The sequence below is a fragment of the Corvus cornix genome, chromosome 3 (assembly GCF_000738735.6).
Source record: "Corvus cornix cornix isolate S_Up_H32 chromosome 3, ASM73873v5, whole genome shotgun sequence".
Taxonomy (NCBI): Eukaryota; Metazoa; Chordata; class Aves; order Passeriformes; family Corvidae; genus Corvus; species Corvus cornix.
In genome coordinates this window covers 36731107-36747192 of record NC_047056.1, presented here as the reverse complement: position 1 = coordinate 36747192, position 16086 = coordinate 36731107, and the positions used below count along the sequence as shown (strand labels likewise).

Genomic DNA, 16086 nt, shown 5'->3' with positions numbered 1-16086 from the left:
GGACGGAAGGCCTTGCTGTTCTATACATTGCCAAGGGCCATCCCTGTGCAATCCACTTCGATGGTGATGGCACCCAAACTCCACAAGTCTCAACAGTGCAACCTGCAATGGCTGCAGCTCTCACAGAATGTAGGTCTGCCTGTTTCCCAGAATAGGAACTGCCTCTTCAGCCTCTCATCTCCCTTCCCCCACTACATCTTTACTTTTCATAGACTTAATACTGTTTCAAGGTACCCTCATCCTGCCACCGGTGGGCGGATGAGTGGGGGAAAGGGGCCCTTTATAATTGTAGTGTTGCAATCTGCCAGCCCGGCCAGGCAGCCTGTTCCCGCCTGCACTGCATTAAATACCTTATAACTGATTACACCCCCATGGGGCATGATTAGCAGTCTTCAGAGAACAAAGTCTACTTTCATAAGAATAAGAACAGACACGTACTGCTAACCTACTACACAGCTGGGCAGGTGAGGAAACAGGGAAGAAAGGAGGGTGTGTGGGGGGGAAGAGTTAACTGTACTAACTCTACGGCATCCCTCCCTATCCTGAGTTGAGATTTCCACTGCCTGAACAGTAGTACCCCTCAGACCTAGCCCACAAGACTGAGGTAACATAAGCTCATAAACAAACTGTTGCCTGTGGAAGTCAGGCAAAGTCCTAACCTGGAGAGGCAGGGCCTTGAGGCAAGTGGATTGAAGTTTGCTCTGGGTGACAGTAATTCCTTCACATCAGTTCCCAGGAAAAGGGAAGGGTGAATTCCAACTTCAGTATCAAAAACAAGAAGGAGGGAAAGCTCAAAATAAGATCACATATCCACGTCCCTCTCCAACCTCTGTATACATCTGAAAAGTCTACATAAGTAACAGCAAAACATCTAATTCAATTTGGAGGTTAACAGCTCTCCAGGTGATTATTTTTTTCTTGTGGGGAGGGAGGAGGTAGCAAACAGGAGGAAAGCCCTCTGCATATGAGATAGGTAATAGGGATCCCCAAACACACACAGTCCATATGCATTGCTGCAACAAAGAACCAGCTTGATGGAAACTCAGCCAATCTGACATTAAATGACCTACAGCTCATCAGCAAAGTGCCTTCCAAATCTCAAAATGCCCACACAAACAGCCACAAATATATTTGGTGCTATCTGGCCTCCATCTCAGCAGAGTAGAAAGAATCAGACTGCCTTTTGCCAAAAGCCTTTCACCAAAAGCAGTAAGAAAAATGGTGGCAACTCTGAGACTGAAACAAGCCTTCCAGCTACTCTCTCCAAACCTACAACAGAAGAGAGCAGAGCAGAAAGCTCCATGAAAATGGGCTTATTTGAGAGAGAAGTCCATGCAGCAGCTTCAAAAAAATAGTAAGAGGTTTCCTAATTGTGTCATTTTGGAAACAAATCACATGCTTTACCCAGAGCCCACTGGCTTTGCCCATGGCCCCATGGATGCTCATGGTACAGTCTGGAAGCACTCATGCTCAGCTGATGCATCTTGAGGGGACACCTTGCTGACACATTCCACCTGGATTCTTAACCAACCCACCTCAGAAAGGATTTGTTAATGAGAAACCAACCCAGCTGAAAATGATCTACTTATATCTGTTTTACTCAGCAGCTGGTCCTTCAGCCAGTACACAGGAGATCTCTGAACTGTACTGTCTAGTCCCATTTGTACAGCAAAATCTGCATATTCTCTTTATTACAGGAAGACTTGAAGGTACCAATTGACTTTAGGCTCTGATGCACTTGCCATTGATATAAAGCATCAATACATTTAGAGTTACATTACCAAACAGATTGTGCTTTCAGGGTTTGGATAAATGGGAGCTTTCATCATAAACACAAGTTAGTCATTAGAAGCTCCAGGAGGCAATTTAAATTATCGCAGCCAGTACAAAAATAGTTTTACTTTGAGAGCTGAAGTTGCAAAGCTGTATTAAATCCAAGTGGCACAGTAAAACTTCTTATAAAAGCTCAAAATTAGTTGCGAAGCCCCAAATGGCCTTGCATATAATTTGATACTGCTACTGTCGGCTAGCAAAAGGGAAACCAGTCTTCACACGGTAAAAAAAGACCCAAAAACTTTATCATCCTTCAGCTCCTAGGAGACAGAAGAGGTCGGCTTATATTTTGTGTCTCTACATATACGTGTAAAATACATAGAAATAATAAATATATAAATAAAATGTTAAACCCACAGAACTAACAATGACTTGTTCAATCCCACACAGTGCTGGGCAGCTATCAATCAGGCATTAGAGCTCAAACTGGAGCACTGCAATGCTCTCTCCTGGCTGCTGTACCCTCACAGATACCCTGTACCCACCCCCATTCCCAGAGTAAATTGCCTTCCACTGCTGAGAAGCACTCCTGCTATTCCGATGCTGGTATTCACCACCAGAGCAAGAGACCCTAATTTAGCCCCGCACGGGCCTTCTGCAAACTGCTAATCCCCACTACACAGCTGCTTTTCAAATGTACGGGCATGAGCAAACCGTAAACGATTTATGGCGCGTGGCAGGAAGACTCCTGGCTCCCTGTGTAGGCGGGGTTTGGGACAAGATCATGCTTGGACTAATGTTTATGTTGCAAATTGTCAGTCAGGCAGTAAATCATCTCTGGAGCTGCACAGTAATACAGCCCCATCCAGCTGGGACCTTGACGACACTGAATTCTGTTATAGCCATTCCAGATACACCTGAGGACCTATTTGCAAAGGCATCAGCTAATCACAGAAAAATGAATACACTTATAAGTAGAATCTACCAGAATTCTGCAGCCCAGCAAGGGTGATTTGCTTTCAGGAATCAAACCAAACTGGTACGAGATGTTCGCCAAAAATGACTCTCCATATTAGTCCTAGAAGAAATTGGATTGAGTGCCTACACAGACATCTAATAACAGAGTATCTCTAGCAAAATGCAGTTACCTTAGAAAACCCTTCTGAGCAAAGTTTTCATTTCCCAGTGTTTACATAACTGTAGTGAAAGCAATGCTTAGAAATTAAATTCTAAAAGGGAAATAAATGTATTTTGCACACTTTAGTGCATGAGACACTTTCTGCTCAGAAAAATAAATGCACTTAAAGGTAGGATGTAAGCTTGAAGTCCATTCTCAAGAAAGGTTACTTAAAATAACTATAATTTTAAGCACAAAAATCCTATCATTTTCCATTTTATTCTTTTCCCCCATTTGAAAATGCTTTTCATACAATACACTGGGTATGAATCTCCCACAGATAAAACAGAAGGGAGAACAGTTCTCGATAATGAAAAAATTATAAATAAAAATAGCCAAGGAAAAAAACCCCAGCAGAGTAGCATTAACTGCAGTCACTATTCAGTTATGTGAGAGACACCAGATTTCGACTCATCTCCCTAGAATATTTTTAACCTTCCCGTTGGGCAGCAGCAGAGTCATCACTAATGAACACTAAAGCTGCAGGAAGAAATCTGATTTAGGAGACAGAGCAGCAAGGCAACTTTGGGAATTGCAGAGAGTTTGTGAAGCAAGACATATGCAGGTCTAAAACCAGCTACTCTGAGTAGCATATGCCAAAATAATGGTGAAAAACCTTACAGCCACAACGATTATCTAATTATTACCTTGGGAAAATAACTTATATTATTTTGAATCAAATGCTATAAAGTAAAACTCGCCTAAGGCTTTTTATGAGCCTATGTGTAATTCCTCAATAATCAGAGAGACTACTTCATCTGTCCCTTTTGATTTTAGAACATTTGAGCACGAGTGTTACATGAGTGCAGCTGGACAACTGAGACTTTAAACACAAGAGTAAGAAAATCCAGTTACGACTCCTACAACATTACCAAAGCCAGTTTCATCACAGAGCTAAAAGACAAATACAGAACTCAACCAAAGACATAGAAGTCACTGTGAGACTTCCAGTTCTGAATTTGCTGACCCTTAAGAAATCAAAAATTTAAAGCAGTTCTCTCTTGCCACCAGAAGCTGGTCAGATATTCTCAGCCTAAAAACCAGTCTAAGCCTTGCCAGAAAACTTACTTTCCAATTCTGACCCATTTCACTTTTATCAGCAGCACAAAACTTCTACGAAACTCAGTAACCTTTTATTCAAAGCTGTTAGGCCTGCCACAAAAGGGTTAATTTGTGCCCTAAAGCACATGTTGTTCCCAGAGAAGCCCACAGGGCCCATACAGGGATCTTGAGGTTTACATATCCTGCTTCTGTCTCTGAAAAGACACATACAGACTATTTCCTTCAGTTCCCCTTGCATTTAGGCAAACATTACAAACACACAGCTTTTTATACATATCTTCATGCCACTGCTGCTTATCTTTATTAGTCTATGCATCAAATGAAATTTACACCTACTTGCAGCACTGATGATTCTCCTGATCCTCAACAGACTGGACATGAGCACAGGACACAGACTGTCTTCACAGACATTAATACATTGAGGCTCATGCTACAACATACCGGAACTCACTTCAACAGCCTTAAAGCCCTGCCTTTCAGACTAAACTTTACAGACCTTACAGACTGAAGTCCACAACAAGACTGCAATGTGGAGAGGCCAAACTCCACATTCTTTTCCCTCTTACAAGCAGAAGAAAGAAGCACCAAATGCTTTGCCTGACCACTCAGCATGAAAAGACAATAGCTACATGTCTCCATGTCCATCCGTAAGACGGTCCTCCTCTATGAACTGCACTGTCTTTCCACAGTCCCTGCTCTTCACCAGTTTAAAATCCGCAACCTACCAGGACTAATCAGAGCAGCTGCAGTGCTTTGTGGATTTGTTCTTTGGTTGGTGATTTGTTTTTTTTTTTCCCCTAACGCAGTTACCACAAAAAGCAAGGTCAGCGAGCAACCTATCATAGCACGTAAGTGATTCAATACCTTGCCCCTGACATAGGCCAATTCATTAAGGTTGTTTAGTAGATGGAGCAAGAAGCTTCAGTGGACAATTATAGAACACACTGCCCTTTCTTCAAACCTTTACCTGTTAAGAGATTGGATTATGTCTGAAAAATACACCTTCTAAAACAAGTTCTTTAGCTAAAGCAAGTCTGAACATTTCTACTCCTAAGTGCTTGATCTTTTCTGAATCCCTCTCAGCTCTTAGCCTCAGTGCTATTATGTGGTAGTGAATTTCCACAGATTAGACATCATGTGAAAATACTTTAAAATCATTATTCAGTTTGATGCCTATCAGTTTCACTGAATTGCATTCACCTCAACTGAGGAATACATTCCAGCTCCTTCACCCCTGCACAGCAGTCTTCCTCAGGCTTGGCACCCAGCATTGTTGAAAAGCAGAAGAAAACTGAGCCCACCCAAGTGATGCTTATAGCGCATTCCAACCATTGCAAAGCTATTCTCACACTCCTACATGGTTTTCTATGCCATTTCCTTCCTAAGTGCAGCTCCCAGAAGGACACTCTGGAGAGGGTGGCTCATGTCATTCCAACTATGAAACATCCTGCAAGCTGCTGCTTTTGGCCCTCTCTGGCTGAGCATATTTGGAATAAAACCATACATTAAACAACCTGACAATGAAGAGAACAGTTTCCAAGTATGGAATAAACAAACAAGCAAAAAAGAGAAAATTGTCCTTGAAGTCAAAAAGATTCAGGCAAGGTTAGACATGTGAGCAAAACAAGCAAATAGCTCCTGGGAAGGCAAAAATGGTGAGGTCTTGCAGTGCCCATTTGCCTTGAACAAGGCAGGGCCTGACTTGCACTCCATAGTAATTTCACCATGCTAAATAATACACAGGACAATGGATCACACAGGGGTCTGCTTCATTCTGAAGTCACAGCTTGAAATATCCTTTTCACTTCTCCTCCACCGAGCTTTACTAAAGCATTCAACACCACAGTATCCAAGCATCCAGACACTTACGGGTTCATCCTCAAATCCCTAGTAACACTGGTGTTAATCATATTTTCCAACCAAAGAATGAAGAGTGAGAAACACTAATGATCTGAACGCAATACATCTGTGGCAGAAATCAGGTATCTTTCTGACCATAACATCACCCTTCCCCTCCAAGCAGCTGTAAAGGTATTTCAACTTAAAAAGTAACATTCTTCCTACTACAGTTACAGACCCAGCCAATCTAGATCTAAGGAAAAGCCCTCAGGTAGGGGAACTGGCAGGGAAACAGGATGGATGATTTCATGCCCTAAGGCATTAGTCCTGTTTGCATAGGTTACACACATAGTTCCTCTGCAGTCCTGTGTAAAGTGAATCTCAGAGAGGATCATATTTACCCAGTTACTAGTGATTTGAAATACACACAGCTGGCATGAATGCCAACAAGCATTCTCTCTCTGAAGCTCAGGGTGTCATACAGAAAGGAGGTATCTTCCCAACCAAAAGCCTTCAAGCAAGGAGATGAACATACCCAGTTTCAGGACCTTAAATTTACTCTCAAAGCATGAATCAAGTCAAATAGTCAAGAAAATCGGCTCTATTAGGACAATTCCAGATTCTGACAAGCCAAATAAAAAGAGCAAGATGCATCAAAAAGGTGTCAAGCCAGACCCTCATTTATTAGCAGAGGAATCCTACCCTCAATCTGTATCACATGCAGGCTCATTTGAGACCTCTACATGTTGTACTTCTCCCAGCAACACGTAAGGCACTCTGTTGTCACTCTTTGCTGGGGAAGCAAGACCCATGATAACAAATACACAACAAGTAAATTTGTCAGGACCTAACCTCCAGAACTGTTTCTCGGGTCTACACTGTAGATGTGGCGATACATGGAAATCTCAGAATCCAGTTTTCAGTGGATTCTCCATAAAACATAGCAGACTTTTTAACAGGTTAGGGAGCTCACCTTCAGAAAAACCATCAGACTCCAAAACTCACAAGCATGAAATCAACTACCAAAAAATACACTTTAGTAAAACTTGTTTATTTTGTTACTGCTCAAATAGCTTGGCTTTCTTCACCTTTTTAAAAACACTTTATATGCCACACCAGCTGCCACAAGCCCTTTCTCCAAGCCAGCTCTGGTACCATTCGTCCCATCTGACTTGATTTGTTCTGCTCTGGGACAAGAAGCAGGCAGACTTTCAAAAGACTACACCTTTTTCAAGGCTTTAGTCTATCTCCCTGACAAGCTACACCACGATTGTATTTAGAGTGGATGGCAGAGATAAGAATTGAGGGTTTGTTGGCTGCAAAGCAAGTGACTTAGCAGCAGCCAACAAACAACTTGAAACAGAGTGGAAAAGCACACAAGGTCATCTTTAGTTCAGAAAGCTGGTTTGGAGAGTGAAGAGGCAACAGGTCTTGGCAAGTAACTCATCCCCTCCTGACCCAATGCCTTGTTAATATTAAAGATGAAGATAGCCATGGGCTGCACTTTGGAACTCTGCTGGCCCTGCTGAAATGCATTCACAGGATTTCCAGAGCACTGCATGCCAGGGAAGGAATGAAAAACTCCTCTTGATACCACAGCTAAGACCTGATAGCTTAAATGCTGATTTAACACCCAGAAACTAAATCACACTGTATGCAAAGAACTGCTGGGATACAGGTGCTTTCTGCAGTGATACACTAGGAAGTGAAGAAGAGAGAAAGGAGTTGTTACAAAGGTGATGTGACAGTGTACAATCAAAAGACCAGCTGCTGGGTACCAAACAACTGCTCCTCTAAACTGGGTCTCAACAGTGAGTTCAGGAGAGGACAGAAAGGTACACCTGCACCACCCATCACAGGAACAGTTAAAATTTGTGTGGAAAAAACAATGTGGTGGAACAAATAAACAGAGAACAGAAGGTCACTAGAATCACTGAAGTTTGATATTGCAATTATTCCAAGAGCAGGATCATCAGAAAGGATTTCATTTGGATTATGGCTGGGCTGACCCCTTGTGAATTATACAGACAGCATGGCTACTTTGGCACTGGATCGAGCACTTTTAAGACTGCTTTCCCGGATTGCATGTCAAGAGCACTGGCTTACATCTTTAATGGAACTTTTCTCCCCAGAAGCCCTTGCTGAATTTCTCCAGGTCACTGCCATTTCACTGACACCCCTGGCCTCTCAACTCTGGCAACACAGGCCTACTATGATGCAGAGAACACCACAGAGAGGGACAGTTTTTCAGGTATGTGGTTCACATGTTCTCAAGAAATTTGAGTAGTGGTGCCAAAAGAACACAGCCTGACTCAGCATCAGCTCATTCCTGGCTTTCTTACCTGCTGTCTGATGTTTCAGTAAGGATTCATTGCTTCATCTTATGTAGGCCCTTTATCCCGGTTTCTTCTCTGAATCTGTAAAACAGAAATGCATAGCTCTGAAAAGCTTTCACTGGCACAGAACTATCTACGTGTGATGGATGATTCTTTTCAGTGGACAAGATCCACCTGGCATCTCTCAGATCTAGGTCGCTCTCAGCCTTGCCAGATTTGTGTATCATATGCACACCCTGATGCCTACCAGTGCAACCTCCTGCGCACCTAAAAATCTGTGTATTAGCACTCAGTCTTTTACTCTGCTCTATGCAGAGTGCTGAAGGTCAAAGCCAGAAGCAGTACAGTATTTACCATTCACCTGTTTTCCTTTAAAGTCTCCCCATGTTCCCAGAGGCTGCACACTAGTTCTATAGGGGGAAGCACCCCTTGTCCTAGAGAGGATGTCCAGGCTGGTAGAGAATTTCCCATTAAACCCTGCCAGATCTGACACCAGGGGAATGCTGATTCTTCTTTTCCAACCCTGCCTCTGCCAGTTACACTCCGGTTCTTTAACACACATGCTGGCACAGATTTGTTCCACTTTGCAGCTCCTACTCCAGCAAGGCTCCCTGCAGAGATACTGCTTTCTCATCCCCCACACCACGTAACTCTCTATTACACTACCTAACTCTCCATCACTCAGAAACGGCTACACCCTGCGTGGACCAGGTTCTGCCTGCCGAATCCGTGCCTGCGCTGCTCCCCGACACGGGTCTCTCCCCGGAAGGGAGAGCTCCGTAATGCCCTGATAGCTGAGGCAGTGGCACCACCACCCTTCCCCAGGAGGACCGTCCCTTCCCTGGGGCCGGGGCTGTGGCCGCACCACCCTCCCGCACCCGGTCCCCGCCCCACCTGGCTGACCCCCCCTGGCCACGGTGCGCCCCGCCCGGACCCGCTGTCCTCGGGGAACTCTACAATTCCTCGCCACACACGTGGACAGAAAGGCCCACCCCGCTCGCTGGGCGCCGCCCGAAGCCCGCCCGGGAAGGCCAGAGAGGCCTGGGGGCGTAGGGAGCCCCGCCCGGGGCTTGGTCCCCAGCCGGTCGCGTTCCCCGCTCCCCGCCCCCGGAGCCCCAGCCCGGCTCTGACCCGGTCGGGCTCGGCTCCACCGGGGGTCCCAGTGACTTTGCGGCCGGTTCGGCCCCGGTTCGGCCCCGCCTCGGCCCGCCCCAAACTTTGCCCCCGCCCGGCCCCTGCCCCGCGCTCTCGCCTTAGGCCGCCATTTTGCCGCGGGGCACGCCGGGTAATCCGGCGGAATCCCCACGTCGCGGCGCGGTTGCGTCATCGGGCGGCACGCGCGGGGGCGGGGCCGGGCGGTCCCGGCAGCGCGAGGGGCGGCGGGACGGCACCTGCCGGTGTCAGTGCCAGGCTCCGGGACCGGCTCCTGCCCCTTCCCACCTGCCCCGGGACCTGGGAACACCCTGAGGGGCGGCGGGACGGCACCTGCCGGTGTCAGTGCCAGGCTCCGGGACCGGCTCCTGCCCCTTCCCACCTGCCCCGGGACCTGGGAACACCCTGAGGGGCGGCGGGACGGCACCTGCCGGTGTCAGTGCCAGGCTCCGGGACCGGCTCCTGCCCCTTCCCACCTGCCCCGTGTTCTGAGAAACAACCCAACAGCCTGGGGCTTATCCCAGCCTGTCACTAGGGAAATACAAACCCAGCCGTGGGACCAGGTGGAGAGGGAGGGAGAAGGGTAGAGTAGTAAATGGAGAAATCCACCTGAAACCCCCCCAAGGACAACTGTCTGCTTCCTAAAGGAGAGGTGCTGAGGACAGCGTGTACCAGGCAAAAGCTAGTCAAACCCTGACACAATTTGGGAATGTGCTTTGGTATTCATTTGAAAAATCTTCCACTGTGTTGTTCTAGTTGTGGGTCTTTGAAAAGTCAGTACATTTTAATTTCTAACCAAATCACCCCATTTATTCAACTCTGAGCTCAGACAGGTACCTTTTCCATTGCTTCTCATGCCCAGTGCACTGACTTACTCCCTGCTTCCATTTCCTGTTATCCTTTCTTTCACAAACATTTCATGAACTGATGATTCACACAGTAAATAATGAAGCCTAGTTCAGAGGAAATTTGCCTGGTTCAGAAAAGTCCTGATAGAATTTACATGATGTTCTTCAATGTACTACTACATTTACAAAGCCTTCAGATTTACATTCAAGTAGTACCAGGCTCACAGTGCTGCAAACTCTGCCCAAATGGTCCCCTCTCTTACACAATAAAAGACAGGTGCTCAGCAGGACACCGCTTCCATGACCTTGGGAATATTGTGCAAAAACGTCTGCTGAGCGCCCAGCAAGTGCCGTCTGCACCACACCACGCGTCAGCCAGGGATATTTCAAGAAAGCCTTCAGTACTTGTGCCCCCATAAATTCTCCAAATCTTCCCTGTGCTGGAGTCAGATAACAAGCAGAAGGACAATGCCTCCAAGAATCCAGGCTGCCCATCTGCTCTGCACTTCCAGATTCTTGCTTCCGCAGCGCCAGCTGATGAAATTTTCATAGCTGATGAGGTTTCTCATTTCCACCGGGCCTTGCTGCCCTGGAGCCTTCACAGTTGTGGTCTGTTCAGGTTTCCGAGGGTGAGCACTGATGGCAGCAAAGATTAGAGTACTTTGCTTTCTTTTAGTGACTTGTCAAGTAGGATCTTCAAGCTCTTTGCAAGTCTAGGTGAAATAAGCCATGCAGGAAGGAGAGAGGCTGATTTTCAGATGGTCTCATCATTTACTGCTTCTATTAAACTCAACTCTTCTCAAAATCAGATCTCAAGGTCAGACTGCCAAAGGGAAGCAGGAACTCAACTTGGGCTGGCTGAGCACCAGTCACCTGCTCTGAGCGCCAAAAAACACTCTTTCCTCAGATCCCAAAGACCTTGATTTCCAATCCTTCTTCCTCTCCACATACATCCACCCTGCCTTTCCCCATATCCGGTATGCTTGTGAGCTGGACTCACCATTGCCCTGAGCCCAGAGATGTGACATGATGCGGAAGCATGACGTTAGGCTACATTATATTCATTTATATAACACCATTAATACCAAAGTGCAGCTCCCTGCTAGAGCCAGTTGCTCGCTAAAGCCTCTGAAGTTCAATTAACAAGCACCAGGTAATCTAACACTTAACTCCCAATAATCCTTTTATTTTAAGGGGCCTCTGGCGGATGTAAAGCCCTCAGCAAACAGTCCTGGAAGTACATTTGAGATTCTCTCAAATACCAGCTGAATTTATGACCCTTAGTGAAGAGCAGGGAGGAATCTCTTCAAAATACTTTCCAGCAGGCAGGACTTTATATAGGCCCTTGTAACTGAATAAAAGGAAACCCTGGAGGGGCAGGTGCCACCCTGTGGAGGGACAAATCCCTCTGAAGTGCCTATAGTCATGGCTAGCAAAAAAGGAGATGCCAGAAATAATGTCTCCCCACCAGAAGAAGGCAGTGCAGGCTTGGTCCTCTCAAGTTTTCCATCAAATCTGGTCAAGTGGGGAAGATGGCAGGTGCTGGACAAGCCCTGGTGGCTGACTTGGAGGCTGTCACCTGCCTGAGACTTGTATGAAGTCCCATTTTCTCCAACTTGGATGCTGCAGTGCTGAAGGGACTCTTAGGAAACACTTGCCTGCTCCACTACTTCTCTAACTCCAGTTGCACAGAGGATTCCCCAGTAGATACCAGCTGGGAAACCCTCAGAGGCAAAAGAGGTTTCATGGATGGGCTGAGTCCACCAAAACCAAAAGACCTGAGTCTTATTTTGAGCAAAGTTTTCACTCTGGGATGTGCCAATACAAGAGGAGCTCAGCACTCAAAACTAACAGCATTTTCAGGAACAATAAGATCAGTGAAATACTGCCAGCCTGTGACAGTCAAACAAGTCTGTGGATGCCGAATTGGACAGCCAAACACCTTCTGCCAGTATGCCTGGAGCATACACCTACCAGACAAATACAACCAACCCGCCAATAAAACAGTTGCTAACAACATACCCACGTGTATAGTTCAGTCCATCCCACTGTGTAAGAGTGAGGGCTGGGACTCAATTTTGAGTTTAATAGAGATTCAACACTCAAAAAACCACTGGAGTCTTTTCACAAGCAGACACATTCCCCAGCATTGGTGGCTAAAGAACAAAACAGTGCTGACCCATCCCAACCCAAAATGCTGTTTGTCTTATGGGACTGCCCAAAGGCATCCAGCATAGTTGAGATGTAGTTGTGCTGGGCACTGCACAGAAAAACAAGCAGATGCAATATCCTGCCCTCGAAGCTTGAATCTCTGAATCTCTCAAATCTCTCTCAAAGCACCTCTGGCAATATGAAATGGAAGATGAAAGCAGAACTGGGGAGCAACAACAAAAATTCACCACTGCAGCATCCTGGTGCTTGGCACAGCTTGGTGATTTCATGTCATCATGGGGTTTGAGCAGAGCACGACCTACAGCTCACACTGGTATTTCAGACATACATAGGGGCACTTTCCCCCAGCCTATATGCTTGAAGAATACACTGCACATCAACACTTGCCCATTACAATTGCTGCCTGTGCATGTCTTCTATATATTATAAATGCGTGTGTATAAAAATAGAATAAAATAAATATATATCAGTGACCCCTACTGGCCATTTCTAACTAGCCACAAAACTGTGCAGCAACAGTGAGCTCCTGCCTCTTGGCCAGGTGCAATATTTTGATGTAAGGTGCAGAGCGCAGAGCCTGGCAGTGGTGTATTTGTGCTCTTTGCACTCACTTTGTGCTGGCTGCATCACTCCTGGGGGCAGGCAGCTGAAATCGGGATTTTCTGACCTCAAACATTTCTTTGTGGCATCCCACTCATTTCTCTGGTCACTGCCAGCTCCATGCCACGATCCCAGCTCTTGCACTGAGCCCTGTACAGGTGCCTCCAACTCTTACTCTGCACAGTTCAAGGGCTCTGCAAGGGACACCGTATTCGGCTGTGCCCTTATACAGGGTATTTTTTCCCCAAAAATTCCGTTCCCAGCTGGGACCACACCACAGATACTGCTGCTCCTTGAGGTCAGCTCTCTAGAGAAGGAGCTGCCCCAGCACTGCACAGTTTCTCCTCCTAGCAGCCTCCCTTGAGCCCTGCCAAAGCTCACTGTAAAGTCTTCACCCCACTGGGTGCTAAATCTGGCATGAGTGCTGCTGTGCAGCAGAGACTGAAGGGCCCTCCTGTGCCAATGATTTACCTTGGTGAAGGAGTGGAGAGAATATGCCTGACAGGAAGGATGACTGCTCCAATGCAAGGCAAAACCCCATCGGAAGCAAAGCTGCAGTCACTGTGTCAGCCTCAGACCAAGACTCAAGGGGCTCTGCCTCCCTTCCCCTTCATCAAAACTTGTTTAGCTTGTCATGCTAATAAAGCATTTGAAATGAACTGCGTTAAAAGTATGTGCAGAGGAAGGGGGAGGACGTCTCACTGGAGCATGCATGGGGAGGTGGCAGAGGGTTAGGTGTGACACCAGCTCTCCTTGGCGTGTGCAGGTAGACAGGGCTTCATCCAGGTTTGGGCACAGCGCTCGCCCACGTGCACAGGGAGGGCAGCACACGCTGGGGTGCGGGGGTTGGCACTTAGCCACGGTACACAAACGGGGAGGGAGTAGCTGATCCTCCAAGCCCTCTGAGGCAGAGCAGGGACTCGTGGGCTCTTTCACGTAGAAACACATGGCTGTGCGTTGTCTCCCAAAGAGCCTTTCTGCGTGCCTAGCACGCACCTCCAACTCACAGAGACCTCTTTTTTTCATGAAATCTGCAGCACTGCTCTCCCCATGCAGCTCCTGTTGTTTATAGGGACGGGTCCAGGCAGGCCGGGGAGGAATTACCTTTCCCTAGGACACGCTTGGTGCTTGGCTGAGCGCACCGCTTCTCTGCTTCACAGGAGCTGCTGAAGGCCAAGGAGACAGTCAGTCTACAATTAGCCTCCATCCCAACACGCATCCATATACCCTGGGGCTGCTAATTATGGACTCCTCTGCAGCGGGGTTCAAGTCTTTCTAAGCCCAGGCCATAGTTTCATGAAATGACCTTGAAATTCTCTGCAACAAGCTCTCCTGCCAGGTTTCACTGCAAACACCAAGATATGCCATCCTCTGTAAACACCCAGGAGCAAGCTCAGAGGCAAGCACCGAGAAAGCACAAAAGATTTGCTTCAAGAGTCTCCCATTAAATGCTTGTGTGCTCCTGGTGAGATTAAGAGGTTTAGTTGCTAGAGCTGCCAGCTGGAAAGGCAAAGGGAGACTGCATAGCTGGAGATGGGCTTTGAGGCACCCATGGGTGTGTGCCAGCAAAGGGAAAGCCCGGCAGACATCTCCTTCCCACTCCAGTCCTTCCAGACCTCCTCCCGGCAGCAGGAGGCAGGTGGGGGCAACGGGTACACCCCCTGAATCGGTGCCCTTGGGAGAGCCCTGACATTAGCTGTTGTACATGCACACAGAGGGAAGCCAGAAATCACAGGGCAAAACAAGATCCTACACCTTCTCAGGAACTTACAGGGGTTCTTTGAAGGGGGTTTACTCAGCCTTTTGAGCTGTGGGGGCACAGGTAAAACCTCTTTTCTCTAACTGCCCTCCAGATATACCTCAATCTCTTTCCCCCCCTCTTCAAGTCTAAGTCTTTTTCCTCTAGAGTTTAATCTTTCTTTTTTAATTCTTTTTCCCCTGGTACCTTTGTCTTGTCTTGGATTGAAGTACTGAGGGCGGATTCGAGGAATCTGTATCTCAAAATAACATGTGACTTAAGCTTACTTTTGCTGCTACTCAGAGCAGGTTTGAAGGCTGTCAGGTACTCAATTCAAGTCCATTACAAAGACACATGCAGTCTCCCACACTCAGAGGATCTGCTCTAGTGGAGCAGTCCAGCAGGCAGTCAGATTTTAGCTAGTCCCATGATGCCATGAAGATTTTTGCCTTTTCTTTTATACCACTGTTATACCTTTTTACAACTTCTGTATTCCTAGTGCTTTTTGCCTACATTATTGGACTTGTTTGTCAAGCTCAGAGACTAAATATTTTAGAAGCTTTGTAGCTAGGGATCAGTGTGCCCCAGACCCCAAGGTCCTCTCCAGAACACATTCTGTAAACCAAGATAGAACCATCCAGGGGAAGGTTCTTTGGGGAGGGGGGCTCACTTGAACCTCTCATTGGGGAATCTTTGATAGATATGCTAATTAGTAAAACCTATAATGTTATACCCAGTGTTGGGGGGGGAGACAGAGATAGACTTGGCGGGGTGCATCTCGATGCATATGACCTGGATGTGTACACCTAAGGATCCTTAAAATAAATACCAAGGTAAAATCCCTTTTCCCCTTCTAACCATGTATGATTCTTGATTTTAAGACCAGGAAAAGGCATCACCCAACAGAGCAGCTGCCTGGAGGCCAGTGGAGAGTGCTGCTCAGGAAGCAGAAGCCCTGGTGATGAGGGACTCCCTGCAGCTGAGAGGAGGAGAAGCAAGCTGATGATCAGAGGCTTGGACGGAGGCTGACACTTGGATTTGAACACCCGGGAATTGCCTCTCCAGGACATCTCACAGGCACCACCGGGGCGCCCCCCCAGTTCATCCCACCTTGGCCTTAGTGATGGTAAATGTGTGCAGTGGGTGTGTACAGAAGGTGCCTACCCATGTCCAGCATCCTTTGTCTCCCAGAGCTGGGTCTGCATGGCTCAGGGAAAGGTACAAACATTGCCCTGCACAAAATTGCTGAAGAACTTGTCCTTGTGGAAAGCTGCTCCTTATTCCATCGTCTAGAACTCATCTTCAGTGCCCTGGAGCAAGAGGGTTTATAGTTCTTTGGAGTTCATTCCTATTTGTTCTCTTTGTCTATATAAATGTCTAGTCAGGTTT

The 16086-nt window shown here is 46.9% G+C and overlaps 1 protein-coding gene across 3 annotated transcripts in view; it reads right to left on the bottom strand.

Annotated features, from left to right (window-relative positions):
• TJAP1 (tight junction associated protein 1) overlaps positions 1-9414 on the bottom strand; it is a 40483-nt gene extending 31069 nt beyond the window's left edge. For all 3 annotated transcript variants that reach the window (XM_039569164.1, XM_039569163.1, XM_039569165.1), the window contains exons 1-2: positions 9319-9414; positions 8194-8268 (exon numbers count right to left, since the gene is read on the bottom strand). The gene's annotated coding sequence lies outside the window, so the exon portion shown is untranslated. The remainder of the gene's footprint in view (positions 1-8193; positions 8269-9318) is intronic.
• Positions 9415-16086: the final 6672 nt, after the last annotated feature.